Here is a 16,636-nt window from a genome sequence, read left to right as displayed (position 1 = left end):
CAGTCTGTGTGCATTGAGTGCAGGAACAGTGAGTACCCTCAACCCCTAAAACACACACTGTGCACACTTTTCCATCAAGAATTCCCCTGGTATCATGTCTTGCCCACAGCTCTTTGGAATTGGGTTCCAACTTTGCAGTAGCTCCAGTAGTTATTGTGAAATGCATGGTTGTGTCTTCTGTTTCAAAATATCGTATATAGTCAGCAGAGCAAAGAATAGACAGCACACAAAGGGTATTATGAGAGGAAGTGTATGAATACACATTGATGTCTCTGATTTGCTTCCTGTCTTACTGCTGTGGTTTACACTGAGTACAAATGACCACGTTTGCATTGATAAGATAACGACAGGAGCAAATGTTTTACTGTGGAACTGATACTGACGGCTCCAAGAGCACATCAGCAATATAACATCCTGAAGACGAAAATGCTCCTTTGTCCTCTAACCAGCCTATAAAGTCAATTTGACTTGCAAATGGCATTAAGGAGCTCTGTCTAAGTAGCAGCTGCTTCAGTACTTACTTATCTTTCACCACTATCAGGAACTGTGGGCACAGCAACATTAACTGCTAAAGAAAAGAAGTGTGTCTCTCACTTCTCCTCCACCCAGTGCTGTGTTACTGGTTGAACTTTGATCTTTTGAAGAAACACGTTTTTCCAATTCAGTTCCAAATTTTAATCATTAAAGCAACATCTCAAAGTTAAAAACACTTCTGGAGGAGAAGAAGGCACATCTGGCTGCCCAAAATATATCAACACACCAGAACCTGTATGACAGTGAATGACCTGGACATAGTGCTTTTAATAAATAATTACTGATCTATCTACCTAAAATAATATAAAAATCAAACAAATTTCATTAATTAATGTCCACAAATAAAGGAATTGCTTTGAATTTGAATTGGAGAGAAAGAGGGAGAATTTAGAGTTTTAACAAAAAAACAAACAAAAATTATTTCCAATTTAACCCATTTCTCAAATTAGAAGTGTATTTGCACCGTTTCCTGATTTCTTATTATGTTGCACATTTGTTATGATTAAATTTGTCAGATCAAATAAAGGTTAATAAAGTCAAAGGTAACAGAAGTAAATACAAACTGCAGTTTTTAAATGATGAATTTATTTATTAATGGAATAAAGTTATCCAAACCTGCCTGCCTACTGTGAGAAAGAGGCTCAGGTTCACTGGCTTGTTGTCAGCGGCCACTTTAGCTGGTTGTTGTGAAATCTGTGGGGAGCAGAAAACATCAGCCATTAATCAGGCTTTCATTTTATGAAGCAGTTAATTTCTCAATGCCACAGACACACTATCATACTGTACAGGCACTCATTATGAGATTTGAGTCCTCCGAGATCTGAGAGGAGATGGTTTGTATGAACTAAACCATGAGAAACAAAGTTTATCTGGACAAACTGACAAAAGATTAACAAGCAACCTGACAATTAATAACAATATGAGACAATATAAGTTCTAGTGACTTGTTTTCTTTATTATATATTTAAAAAGAGGAGATGTTGAGTCATACATTCTTACATTTATGCAGCACAGCCTGTGTGATCACACCAAAACACAACAGGTTTGAACTTCCATTCTGACCTGAGTACTTGTTGCTGAAAGTTTCCCTGAATGTTTAAATTCAGTGTAATTTTTATCATCGTGATTTTTCTTCCCTGGCTGATGTTATTTTCAGTAAAACATTAACCAACACTTGTTACCTGTTATTACTCATCATACAGTTTTAAAGATGTTAGGATTTTGCATCTTAATAAAAACATTCTAGTGTAATTTGTGTAATACATCATTGGTATTTACCTCATTTTAAAGCCTGACAAGGACTAGATTATATGTTTTATATCCTGATATGTTAAATTCTAGAAACCTGTCCTTAGTTAAATGCAGGAGTGAAGTAAATGTACAGATTTATTCCACCACTGTCAGCATCTCAGAGACACAGCAACATTAACTGTTAAAGGAAAAACTTATTTTCCTCCACTGTCTATTACATCTGTTATCTGTCCCTGTGTCTTTGTAAACGTGCATCTACAGAGAGGCAGGGAGAGTGTGTGGTGTGTGTTTAATGTTCACACACTAGCTGTACACTCTCCACTAAAGCTTGTGTAGCTGAGGAAAAAAGGATGTTGGACCCACAGCACTAAATTACACAAGTAAAGACATAAAGGGAGAAATCAGAAAAATAAAATGAAAATGTTTCAGGGAATAAAATTAGAGAGAGATTAAAGATGATGTCACAAAACATTACAGTTACAGTTTAGAAAAAACCTCTCAGCTGATACTGAGCATTGATCTCACAGCCAGTGTGAAATGAATAAGCTCTGGTCCTCACTGTGAGGAAGAGACTGAGGATCAATCTTTATGCAACATCAGGCTCCACTTAAACACTGCTCTGCTAACTAAAAAAACATAATGTGGCAAATAGATATGTCCAAGTATATAAATGTAGTGAACTGGTATTCAGTGGTGATTATGAGTGAACATAAAGAGTAACAGTAGTGAACAAACGAGAGAAGCCAAAGCATCTAAGTTGGTCTTATCAGTCCTGTTAACTTCAATATAAGTTGAAGTCAAGTAATGATAACAATAATAATAATAAACTTGTGGGTGGGGCAAAACACGCCCACAATGCTGTTGCTGTCCACTTAGCTTCCTCCATGCTACGTTAGACCTCCTGTGGCATACTGAAGTAAAACCAGAAGTGAATAATCCTGTAGATCAGCTCATTGTCACCAATATCAGATCGAGGTTTTTGAGTAGATATAAGACTGATATCTAATCAAACTATTGGATAAGTGGGTCCCTAGTACTAATATCCACCCATCCATCCATTCTCTTCTGCTTCTGCTTTTGAGGGTCAGTGTGGGGGGGCTGGAGCCTATTCCAACTGTCTTAGGGCGCGAGGCAGGGACCCTGGATAGGTCGCCAGTCTGTCGCAGGGCTCCTAATACTAATATCCCATGTAAAATGAATAAAAATCAATTTCCCAGGTTGTTAGTGACTTAAATTCCAGTATTATTTACAGTATCTATATGTATATATGATGTTAGCTGGTAAAGTAGCACAACACTGAGAAAACCAAGATTAGAACAACAAAGAAGTCAAACATAATGCTGAAACCCTTTGAACCTTTTGAACATGCAAGTAAGAAAGTACAGATTTACACAGGGACTCACCATCTTTTCACCAGATCTTCATTGAATGCATCCTTTCTGTATCTCAGCCACTCTGCTGCTGTCTCCACATTTTTTTATTATAAAACAAACACTTGCAGACTGGCCAGAGTCTGAACAACACTCTTACAAACTCATCATGTGGATCAAGTCATAGAACAGGTTTGAATGGAATTTGCTTGTTACAAACTGCACATATGCAAAGACTCAGATAATTACACAATGAAGCGCTCGCTTGCATGCAAAAGTCACTCAAGTCCAAGTGAGAGATTAGAGTTTGGAGGGAAGCGAAAAACCCACCTGCATACACACAGTAGGGAACTTTAGAGTACATTTATGCGGATTTACAACCCCACAGTTCTGCTCAAACAATTTTAGAAAGAAAAAGGCCCTTTGACCAGAAGAACAGAGAAGACGAGTTTTAAGAGCTAAAGAGTGTTTGGCCAGATAAAAAAAATACATTAATACATGTTTAAAAAATCTATTTTCAGGAAGTGTGGAACACGACAGAGAAGTTTGAAGATACAGTGAAAGCAGTGAATGAATGAATGAATATGTTTTTTTAAAGTCAAAATTACAGTGTCACTCCTTTAAAAACTGCAAACAACCATACATACATATATATTTGCAAAAAAATAGATTAAATACACAGAATAAACAGAGAGATGGATGTCAGAACAGCTCTCTGTGTTTCAGGTGGGACTGGAGGAAACTTATTCACCTCTTTTTTTCCTTCTGTCCTCTTTCTGTCATTTTTCCTGTGCCATCTTTACATCTTTTTTCATTTCTTCATCTCATGTCTCTGTTATCCTCCTAATTTCTTACTGACTCATCTCACGTCTACCCTCTCTACTCTGCGTTATCCCACTTTACATTTTTTCTTTCCTTTTCCTCATGTCCTTTTCTATTCCTTTTTCATTTTCCTTGTTCGATTCAATCTTATAATATTCTCAGCCAGGCTCATAGCCTCTCAGAATAATCAGTCAATATGATCTGTCATCAAAAATTAAAGCCTGAAACTTAATATTACAACAACTTCTGAAATACCTTATATAATATTATTAAAGATCTTACAGACATTAAAGACATTTTTTAAAAATAATCAAAACAAAGTGTTCTGAATGAAATGTTTAAATGTTTGTGGTCAAAGTAAATTATTGTGTTTGTGTGTAAAATCCCAGTCATAAAAAGAGCAGCCTACAATAGTCCACTGTTACTGTAATGTACCTTTCATCAAATGCACACTGAGGGAGTATAAGTTCATGCACAATGGCCAGCTTGCCTCTGTTTGATAAGCCAACAGCAGGAGAAGTCATTTTACTAACAGAGTTAAATGTAAGCACCTGCTAATCATCTGCAGGCAGACTGGAAGTAAAACAGCTGCTGCAAACTGAAATTATGGTCAATGATCGCAAAATTTACTCCACTGTGTTTTCTTGATGCATGTTCAATCATCCAGTAAATCCCAAAAGGTTGATTTTGTTTATCTGGACGCAGCGTTTTCAGTGGGAGAAACGTTTCATCACTCATCCAAGTGACTTCTTCAGTGTCAGCTGACTGCAGGCTTCCCCAACTTTATAAACAGTACATTTGTACAATGACTGAAACCAGCCCACTGAATGTTCATTCATTCAGTGGGCTGGTTATTCTGTTATCAGGACAAGAACCTGCATATGATTATGAGACTTTGGTCATATCACACAGCACTAGTTCTGGCTTACATCTGGAATTGGGAGCCAACTTTGCAGTGTCCGCCCATCGCTCCTCTGCCACTGTGACATTCATGGATGTTTCATCTTTTCAAAATACAGCCAGCAGAGCAGAGAAGAGATAGCACACAATGGCCCTTTATGAGAGAAAGTGTATGAATACATCTTGATATCTCCAATTTGCCTTCCTGTCTTACTGCTGTGGTTTACACTGAGTACAAATGACCACGTTTGAATTGATAAAAATAATGACAGGGGTAAATTTTTTACTGATACTGATATTTCCAGGAGCATGTCGGCAATATAACAAACATCACGAAGAGGAAAAAGCTCCTTTGTCCTCTTACCAGCCTTGTTGTAGCCCCAAAAAGGTCAATTTGACTTGAAGTGCCTGCTTCAGTACTTAGTTATCGTCCACCACTATCAGGAGCTCTGGGCACAGCAACATTATCTGTTAAAGGAAAGAAGACAGCTTCTCCTCCAGCTTGTACTGTTACTCGTTAACTTTGGACCTCCAAAGAAGAGAGAAAGAAAATAGAAATGTGATCACCGTTTCACAGGTGAGGTTAAAACAGAGATACATTTCCTCATAAAAAGTGAATCATTCAGTGATGTGAGAAACGTGTTTTTTTCCCAATTCAGGATTTAAGGTTTAATTTGAAAGGGGTTTTAGGATCGTTTTATGACGTTTGGGGTTTTTGATAATTTAGATATAGAAATTGTTTTGTGGTTCTTTTTGATCTGTTTCTATGCTCAGATGGTGATGGTTTATATCTTACCCTGGGCGTGTTTAATAAAACTAAAAGTGTTGCTCACACACATGAAGGGCATGGAGATTAAGTAAAGTTAATATAAAGGACAGAGCCCAGAACATGATATGGTGAAACAACTTTGAAGGATTAAAGGAACCTTAGATGAACACAGTAGATTAGTGAGGTGTAGCAGAGAGAGGCTGTTTGTTTTCTATCCTTTACAGGAGAAGATTTCAGGACCACAGCGACTACAGGGGTGGCAAGAATCCTCGAAGCCTGAGATCGAACGGAACCAACCAGAGAAAGGAGAGAAACAGAGCACAAAGACACCTAGTTGTTTATATTACAAAGAAGATCAAAAGCTTGTTAGACATAGGTTATAATGGAAGCATAAAAGGGATGAGAGGAACTTTACATAACATAGAAATCCTGCAACAATTCGTAAATTGCCCAAACACAGTGTTCAGACTGGATATGCGCTACCCGTTAAAGGGGGCGAAGAAATCAGGCCTAAGTTTGAAAAATGAAACGGGTTAACTCGATAGAGGAGGTTTCCAAAGGTTGAGAAAATAATGTAGGACCTTTTACCAGGAGAAAGCTAATTGTATCTTTTACACTTTATAGTGTGCACTGAGGGAAGTCAGGAATAGTTTAAACTAGGATTGAAAAAATTAAACTAGGTGAAAAAAGGGGTGTAGCAAGTAGATTTAGGGCAGCTCACAGCCTGGCGTAAACGCAAGGTGCCGTCACACAGCTTAAGTTATTTGTTTGATTTATTTTTATGACAAAATAATAAGGAAACATTGAAAACATACAACCCGTTGAGGAGACAGATAGGGTTGGGGAATTGAAGGGTTTTGTTTGTTTAGCATAATCTCTTTTGTTATATTTTAGCTTTAACAGGGAACATGCCTCTCTGGAGCTTCTCTCCTGATGCTACCCTGCCAAAGACCCTTATCTATAGAGACTATGTCAGCTCCCAAACAGACAACAACAAACCAAACCTAGCAATAAACAACTTAAACATCAATAGTAACAAAGCAAGAACAATACAGAATCCACATCTGAACCGAAGAATAAAACAGTGAAATGTGGATTATTAAATATTAGGTCTCTCACCCCCGGAAGATGATTGAATAAAGAAAGACAGGTACTTATGTATGTCAGCATAAGGTGGAGTCCAACAGAAGCAAGGCACCCTACATGCGCACAGCATGCAGCAGGGGTTGCCAAAATAATATAGAAAACAGCACATGTAGTGAGAGAACACCCACTAAAAGTTCTGATTACACATAGTGTGGTGGCATATGTGAACTCGCAGGCGTTCACTATGACATCATTAGCACAACAGAGACTGAGTAAAGTTTTAGATGCTCCAAATCTGACATTTACACATGAAGGAATCAATATGGCAGATTTAATGGGAGCAGGGGAACCTCATGATTGTACTAAGAAAGCAGAACTTGAAGGGAAAGTCAGGGAAGACTTAAAAGCAGAACCTATTCCTGGAGCTGAGGATTGGTTCACAGATGGCTGCTGCCATCGGGATGAAGAGGGACTGAAAGCAGGCTATGCTATAGTCTGCAAACAAGGAACTGAATTTGAGGTAAAAGAAGCAGGGAGAATTGAGGGACAACAGTCTGCTCAGAGAGCAGAAGTCATTGCACTGAGTAGGGCCTTGAGATTGGCCAAAGACAAAAGAGTGAACATTTATACTGATTCAGCCTATGCTTTTGGAGCAGCCCACGTGGAACTCCAGCAGTGGAAGAGAGCAGGCTTCCGAACAGCAACAAATGCTCCTATTTGCCACAGGAAGGAAATGGAGGAACTGGAGAGGGCCCTGCACGACCCAAGTAAGGTGAGCATTATCAAATGTAAAGGACACTCTCAGGCAAATACCATGGTTGCAAGAGGAAATCAGAAAGCGGATGAAGCCGCAAAGGAAGCAGCAGGCTATAAAGGACGACAGCAAATGGTGCAGGTAATTGCTGAAGAGGAGGCAGGCATCAATATGTTGGAGGAGGCCAGACAGGCCCAAGAGGAGGCTTCTCTGGAGGAGAAAGAGGTGTGGCAGAGCAAAGGAGCCCGAAAAGAGGGTGGTCTTTGGAGAGGAGTCGATGGACGACCAGTCCTAACTGACAAACTGGCCAGACAGAAGATAACTGAGGCACATGGGCTTGGCCATGTGGGAGTGGCACAGATGGAGAGAAATTTGTGTCACTGGTGGCACCCAGGACTAACAGCTATGATAAAGGAAAAAGCCCAAACATGTTTAATTTGTGGAGCTCACAATCCAAAACCAGTGGTAAAACCAGAACCAGGTAAGTTTCTCCTGCCAGAAAGGCCAGGAGAAGAAATTGTGATTGATTATACTGATATGATTGATGTGGGCCCAGGGGGAGTCAGATATCTGTTAGTGTGTGTAGATGCTTTGACAGGGTGGCCAGAAGCGTGGCCCACCCGAAAGGAGGACGCCAAAAGTGTGATTAAGTGCTTAATCAATCATTATATCCCCAGGCATGGGTTTCCAAGGCGCATTAGATCAGATAATGGAACCCACTTTAAAAATCGAGACCTGGAGGAAGTAGAGAAGATGTTGGGAGTAAAACACAGGTTTGGGACTGTCTACCATCCTCAGTCTCAAGGGAAGGTAGAAAGAATGAACCTGAATTTGAAAAACAAGTTATCTAAAATCTGCGCAGCGACGGGGTTAAACTGGGTTTCAGCTTTACCAATTGCTCTAATGACTATAAGATGTTCTGTTAATAAGTCAACAGGATTCACCCCGCATGAGTTGCAGACGGGAAGGCCATTTCCAGCACCTTGGACAGAGGTTCCGGCGGAACACACCACAAGAGGTAACAGGTCTCATGCAGAATATTGGGATGAATTGAAGTGTCTTGTCTCCAGTTTCACAAAACAGGTTACTTCTGGACTGCATGTGGCGGACCAGGTGACCCCAGAGGCGAAGGTGGTCTGGCTGAAGGTTATCAAACGCAAGTGGAAGGAGCCACGCTGGACTGGTCCTTATGAGGTCGTTGCCAGAACAACTACAGCAGGTCAACTAAAAGGGAAAGGCGATACTTGGTATCATTGTTCTCCGTTGTCAATAAACTCATCGTTTGATTGCACCAAATGAAGCGAGATCATTCAACTGCAGACCAGACAACAAACGACGGAGGCCCAGAAAAGTGCAATCAAACGATGAGTTTATTAACAACGGAGAACAACCGTCAGCATATGGCTTATTTGCTCTGACAAAAATACACTGAGTTCTGGTTTTATAGCATAGAGGATCACACCCCCATATACACGTCAATACAGGTCAAAAATACATTATGTCCAGTCATTGTTTACAGACAAGGGTACATCTTGTACATCTCTAATAACTATGAACAGACATATAACTTCTCTTTTTGATAACACCTTCCTTTTAAGGTAATAACTTCAAGCTTCAGGGCCTCTAAGGGCTAATAATGGACCCTCGTCCTCAATCACTAAGTAGACTGAATTGGCGCAGGTCTCAAATAAGAAGCAGAAGACACTTGGGCCTTCGCTCAGGCCTGCTACTAGATTTATGTGTATTGTAAGCATGCATGCAATTAACCTGCTATGTTCTCATCTTCCCTCAACATGTATCACCTGGACACTCTCACCAGTGAAGCTTAAAACCCTCTTGGATGGAACATCAACTCTAAACAAGCACAGTTATGCATTGTGTATAAAATGAACTCAACCTGTGAATAAAAAGGTCAATGTAATGACAAACATATTCAATGCATTATGAACCCCATAAGAAATATTACTGATAAAATAATACTGTAGAACATGTTATTAATGCATTTATCATAAGGCAGATTATATGGTAGCAATAAAAGAATCTCTGAATCCCAACATTCCAAATTTCAGTCAGCTAAGTAACATCTCGTTAGGAGTCACATTTGGCCACCCAGTACATATTAACATACCAGAAGCTTATTGATAGTGAATGATCTGGAAATAGTGCTTATGATACTTAATTATTGATCATTCACACAAAATTAATTTGAAATGAACCAAACTGAATTAACATAATATATAAAATATAAACATACAGGACAATGGGGTGCTCATGTGCACCACGAAACTGATTAGATCCAACAACACACACAACCTTTGAGTGAATTTATGCTGATGTACATGCCACAGACTGATAAAAATAATATTAGCAACATTTTCATTCTCTTCCTACAAAGTGTGCAGCACCCAGATAGTGCAAAATAACAAACTAAAATATCCCAAAATGGCCTCACGAACAGAAGAGAATAAAAATCTTTAAAAGACAACATCTCGATGAATAATTTTAGTTTTCACAGGCAGTGAAAGAATCAGAGAGAGCGCAGTGTCATTAGAAACAGACAGTTTGTTAGCAGGTGGGAGTGGAGGAGACTTTGCGTAACGCTCTCTGTTCACTCCCTCATCTTTTCTGTTTCTCTCTCCTCAACTATACGAACGTTATTACAATGAAGTAAATTTCATCAAGTTTAGGGAGGAAGGCTGGGTTGGACCCTCAGGCCACCCTCATGAAGTCGGTTTCTGATTGTTTGGTCAGAGAAATTCACACCAGTGACCCACTGGAGGTCATTTTGTGAGACTCTGTTTTTCCTTGCACAAAGGAGGAGACTGTACTGGTTCTGCTAATGGGTTAAGGACCTTCTGTGACCCTGTCCAGCTCTCATCAAACCTTCTCACTATGGCACATATTGATATGCTGTCCTGATGGAGTCGTACATGGTACATTACACTCTTCCTCAAGATCTAACCTTTACTTAAAAAGCCATCTCTAGACCCAGCTGTCTTAGCTAATTATAGGCCAATCTCCAACCTTCCTTTCATATCAAAAATCCTTGAAAGAGTAGTTGTCAAACAGCTAACAGATCATCTGCAGAGGAATGGCTTATTTGAAGAGTTTCAGTCAGGTTTCAGAGCTCATCACAGCACAGAAACAGCTTTAGTGAAGGTTACAAATGATCTTCTTATGGCCTCTGACAGTGGACTCATCTCTGTGCTTGTCCTGCTAGACCTCAGTGCTGCGTTCGATACTGTTGACCATAATATCCTATTAGAGCGATTAGAACATGCTGTAGGTATTACAGGTACTGCACTGCAGTGGTTTGTATCATATCTATCTAATAGACTCCAGTTTGTACATGTAAATGGAGAGTCCTCTTCAGACACTAAGGTCAATATGGTGTTCCACAGGGTTCAGTGCTAGGACCAATTCTATTTACATTATACATGCTTCCCTAGGCAACATCATTAGAAGACATAGCATAAATTTTCACTGCTATGCAGATGACACGCAGCTCTATCTATCCATGAAGCCAGGTAACACACACCAATTAGTTAAACTGCAGGAATGTCTTAAAGACATAAAGACCTGGATGGCCGCTAACTTTCTGCTTCTTAATTCAGATAAAACTGAGGTTATTGTACTCGGCCCTGAAAATCTTAGAAATATGGTATCTAAGCAGATTCTTACTCTGGATGGCATTACCTTGGCCTCCAGTAACACTGTGAGGAACCTTGAGTCATTTTTGACCAGGACATGTCCTTCAATGCACATATTAAACAAATATGTAAGACTGCTTTCTTCCATTTGCGCAACATCTCTAAAATTAGAAATATCCTGTCTCAGAGTGATGCTGAAAAACTAGTTCATGCATTTATTACTTCCAGGCTGGACTACTGTAATTCACTATTATCAGGAAGTCCTAAAACTCGCTGAGAAGCCTTCAGCTAATCCAAAATGCTGCAGCAAGAGTACTGACAGGGACTAGAAAGAGAGAGCATATTTCTCCTGTTTTGGCTTCCTTCATTGGCTTCCTGTTAAATCCAGAATTGATTTCAAAATCCTGCTCCTCACATACAAGGTCTTAAATAATCAGGCCCCATCTTATCTTAATGACCTTGTAGTACCATATCACCCTATTAGAGCACTTCGCTCTTGCACTGCAGGCCTACTTGTTGTTCCTAGAGTATTTAAAAGTAGAATGGGAGGCAGAGCCTTCAGTTTTCAGGCCCCTCTTCTGTGGAACCAACTTCCAGTTTGGATTCGGGAGACAGACACTATCTCTACTTTCAAGATTAGGCTTAAAACTTTCCTTTTGCTAAAGCATATAGTTAGGGCTGGACCAGGTGACCCTGAATCCTCCCTTAGTTATGCTGCAATAGACGTAGGCTGCCGGGGATTCCCATGATGCATTGAGTTTTTCCTTCCAGTCACCTTTCTCACTCACTATGTGCTAATAGACCTCTCTGCATCGAATCATATCTGTTATTAATCTCTGTCTCTCTTCCACAGCATGTCTTTCATCCTGTTTTCCTTCTTTCACCCCAACCGGTCGCAGCAGATGGCCGCCCCTCCCTGAGCCTGGTTCTGCCGGAGGTTTCTTCCTGTTAAAAGGGAGTTTTTCCTTCCCACTGTCGCCAAAGTGCTTGCTCATAGGGGGTCATATGATTGTTGGGTTTTTCTCTGTATTTATTATTGTGCTATCTACTGTACAATATAAAGCGCCTTGAGGCGACTTTTGTTGTGATTTGGCGCTATATAAATAAAATTGAATTGAATTGAATTGAATCTGCAGCCCCTGGGAAATATCCTTTGGAGGGCATCAAAAATGGACGCTCACCCTTAACAGCAGAATCTCTGTTGGCGGCACGACAATGGGCAGGATAGGGAATCAGACATGAGAGTAGACACCACCCCTCCTATGCAGTGAAAAACACAAATAAATACAACAATGGGTAAATTTTCAAGATCAATTTTCAGTTCATCTAATTAACAAATAATAGAATATTAGTACATTTGATTTAGTTTTTCTGATTTTTGAAAACTTAACAGAGAAGCAATCCATGGACCACTGCAGATCACCAGAGAGCAATGACTAAAATGCTCAGTGAAAATGATGAAACCTCTAATCTGCCCAAGAAAAACAAACAGCATTATCTCTGTATGAGTTCAAGTCACAGTTGTGACCAAAAGCTTTGGCAGTTGCACAGATTGTGTGTTTCATTCATTCAAAAGCTGTAACCTGTCACTTTAGGAGCAGCTCGGGAGATAAAAACAATGTTCTGTTAGATCACAGGTGAACAAATAGTGACACAGAGACAGAGATGTGCATTTTACTTTTATTTTACTGAAAAAATATCAATGTGACCTAAAATGTGATTTTAATTAGTGTGGTCATTAGAAGAGAGTTTAACTAAGCTGACAAAATTGGATGGATGACTTTGAATACCTGCTGATTTCTGCAGATTCATGACACAGGCTCTGCAGGATTTTCTTTCCACACTAAATGCAACATGAAGAAATGGGAAGGGATGATTATAATTAACACACTTTAAGTATATCTGAATCAGAATCAGAATCAGAATACTTTATTGATCCCTAGGGGAAATTATTTTTCGTTACAGTGCTCCATTATAAACAAACATTAACAAAGACAGACAATACACTAACTAAGAATAGCACAATATATACAGGCATATATATATACATAAAAGTCACTTATTAATAAATAGCTGAAAAGAACATGTGCAAGAATGGTGTAGCTGTTGCAGTAAACAGTGTGTTAAGTGGATGAGTTGTACAGGGAGATGGCCACAGGCAGGAATGATTTCCTGTGTTGTTCCTGTGTCGTTCAGTGGTCGTTCAGTGACTGACCAGCATGTCATGGAGTGGGTGGGGGGTGTTATCCAACATTGTCTTTATCTTGGACAACATCTCCCTCTCCGACACCACCTTAAGGGAGTCCAGCTCCAATATATCTATCCAAACTACACCAGGAAGAAGCTACTTTCAGCTGCTCCTTTGTCACAGCAGGTGGCTGTGCATGTTTGATGTGTCAGAGTTTTACATTGGATAACTGTCCTGATACAGTCCTCAAAGGGGATTTGTGTCTCTGGCACAAGTGAATATGTAAACCTGTACATTATGGAAAAACACAAGTACACTCAAGTATCCTGAGATTCAATAAACTAAGGGTATTTATTTTTTGCTAGAATTGGGTTGGGATTAAGGGGATTTATATAGCACCTGTGTATAAAACCATAAAACACATGAATATGAATCAGGGACCAAGAACAGGATCCAGCAGTACATTTCTCCCCCCCCCCAAAAAATCCAAAAACAAACAAACAAAAAATCCTAAGCAGCAGGTCTGGATCACTTCTGGTGGCGCCAGTGTCCGGCAGCCTCGCCTCTGTCAGTGCGCCCCAGGGTGGCTGTGGCTACAATGTAGCTTGCCATCACCAGTGTGTGAATGTGTGCGTGAATGGGTGGATGACTGGTTGTGTAAAGTGCTTTGGGATCCTTAGGGACTAGTAAAGCGCCATTTACCATTTAACAGTCTCTACTGTGTGGGAGATTCATTCACAGTTTCTTTTAATGACTTTACTCATTGAAAACACTTTTTTGGAGCCACATGTGTGTGAGGTCAAGGCAACAAAACAAGACAGGACACTTCTTTGAATAGTGTCTACAACAGTGTACAACAACAGCTAAAATTTAATATGTAGAATATAAGTTCAAAGACTATCAGGGTTTCTGATGATTCATATCTGTGACTATACTTGTGTACCTACTTTTAGTTTCAGGATTGTGACAAACTCTTTTTACTTCCCCACAGTTTCTTTCCTGGACAAATATCACATCAACACTAAGTTTCATGCAGTTTCATTTAAATTTAGTAATGCATTTTTAAAATCACTCTTGAAGAGAATGAAGAAAAGAAAGCAATATAACACACAAATCTCCTCAAAAGGAAAACTTTAACAGGATTCTTTTCCATATTCATTTTATCATTACTTTAACTTGCACTATGTTATAATAGCCTACTAACTTCTATAGTGGTGAGGATTTAGACAACATTGTCGGTTGATGTGTAAAACTATGAGAAGTAGACCACAAATGTGACATATTGAGTGCTGGGAATACATTCTGTGAGATATTATTGATCGACCAGATTCATGGATGTTTTATGTACTTAAGCCATTTTGAACTTTTATGCCCCTGTCAGGAAAAGAAAACAACAACAACCACAGTAAAAGGTGCTGTGACTGCATCTTCTACCAATACTGTGCTTGCATAACCCTGAAAGAGACAGAGAGAGAGACAGACAGACAGACCGACAGAGAGAGAGAGAGAGAGAGGAGGGAACCCTAACCCCCGGCAGTCTGGTTCTATGACAGCATAACTAAGGGATGACCTGAACCAGCCCTAACTATAAGCTCTATCAAGAAGTAAAGTCTTAAGCCTACTATTAAAATTTTGACCATGTCTGCCTCCCAAACTCAAAATGATAGTTTGTTTCACAGAAGATGGCAAATGGCCTGTATTTGTATAGCGCTTTACTAGTCCGTAAAGACCCCAAAGCACTTTACACGTTCAGTCATCCACCCATTGGTGATGGCAAGCTACATTGTAGCCACAGCCGCCCTGGGGCGCACTGACAGAGGCGAAGCTGCCGGACACTGGCAACACCGGGCCCTCTGACCACCACCAGTAGGCAACGGGTGAAGTGACTTGCCCAAGGACACAACAACCGAGACTGTCCAAGCCAGTGCTTGAACCGGCAACCTTCCGATTACAAGACAAACTGCCAACTCTTGAGCCGCGATCGCCCCGGAGCCACTGGGGAGCTTGATAGCTGAAATCTCGGGCAATGCATGAATTCAAATTGAGGTGATAACTATTTATCAACAATATAAATGTCTGTTCCCGTCCAACTAAGTTGTTACTACCTACCATGTTGAGCAGGGCTTCTTGATTTAAACTTCTTCTTTTTCCTGAAAAACATGATATAAACAAACAATGCATTCAGAAAGACATGCAAGTTGCATACAAAAAGGAGCTTATAAACATTTGTGTACTATTAAATAGCTAAACATATATATACAATTAGTCTACAAAAACCGAACAACCACTACAATACTTGTACTGCTAGCATCGTCTGCAAGTGAGCTACACCACATTGCTTACATTACTTGCTTTGATGCCATCAGCGGCTAAAAAGGAAAACTAACTGAAGCAGATGTTTCTGAATTGGAGGGAGCACCTCCACATCAATCACTCTTTCTGAGGATGATGTCAGGAGGACTTTAAAGAACATAAACATCAAGTAGGCAGCAAGACCAGGAAGTATCATGTAGTATGTTCCAATACATTATTTGGAGTCAAATGCAGATTCAGTGGCTGTATTATTGTAGATTAATCAAATTCAAAAGCTTTTGGATAGTCATTGTTTTGAATATGAATAACCAAGCAGATACTGAAATATAACAGAACCAGGACAGTGGTATATTTATAATAATAATAATGGATTGCATTTATATAGACCCTCTACAATTCCACTATTCATTCACTCACTGGTGGAGGTAAGCTACAGTTGTAGCCACAGCTGCCCTGGGGCAGACTGACAGAAGCAAGGCTGCCATATCGCGCCATCGGCCCCTCTGGCCATCACCAGTAGGCGGTAGGGTAAAGTATCTTGCCCAAGGACACAACGACCAAAACAGACAGAGCTGAGGATCGAACCGGTAAACTTCCGGTTACAAGATGAGCTTCCCAAACCCCTGAACCACAGTCGCCTTGAAAGTTCGATTCACATTTTAGAGTTTTCAAGGTTTCAACAGTTTATGGCATAATTAACCAAATCTGCTATTGAGATATTCTAAAGTACATATAATTTGATAATTATTTTTAAAATTATTAATTTGAATATTTTCTTTTTAAATTTTAGCAGTGCCCAATGCATTTGAGGCAATCCGTTGCCTTCATTTTTTAACATTTTGTGTTTCATATTTTTGATGTCCAAATCTTTGACTTTTGTTTAATTTAAACCGATTATAAAAGTGAACAATAAATATTGAGTTTTGTTGAACTGAAAAAGTGACTCTATTGTACTCATTGATTATAAGTTATGTTAACGTGTTCCCATGGGAGACATAA

At 39.6% G+C, this 16,636-nt stretch overlaps 1 long non-coding RNA gene across 2 annotated transcripts in view; it reads right to left on the bottom strand.

Moving 5' to 3' along the window:
- Positions 1 to 16,636, bottom strand: part of LOC120440774 — a 38,115-nt gene that overhangs the window by 2,894 nt on the left and 18,585 nt on the right. The window contains exons 2-5 of one of the 2 annotated variants that reach the window (XR_005613500.1): positions 15,434 to 15,474; positions 12,927 to 12,979; positions 12,318 to 12,396; positions 1,652 to 5,326 (exon numbers count right to left, since the gene is read on the bottom strand). This is a non-coding gene — a long non-coding RNA (uncharacterized LOC120440774). Of the gene's footprint in view, positions 1 to 1,651; positions 5,327 to 12,317; positions 12,397 to 12,926; positions 12,980 to 15,433; positions 15,475 to 16,636 lie in introns of those variants that run through there. The other variant, XR_005613501.1, reaches the window with a different exon arrangement.

The sequence above is a fragment of the Oreochromis aureus genome, linkage group 6 (genome assembly GCF_013358895.1).
Source record: "Oreochromis aureus strain Israel breed Guangdong linkage group 6, ZZ_aureus, whole genome shotgun sequence".
Lineage (NCBI taxonomy): Eukaryota > Metazoa > Chordata > Actinopteri > Cichliformes > Cichlidae > Oreochromis > Oreochromis aureus.
This window is presented reverse-complemented; position numbering and strand designations above follow the sequence as displayed.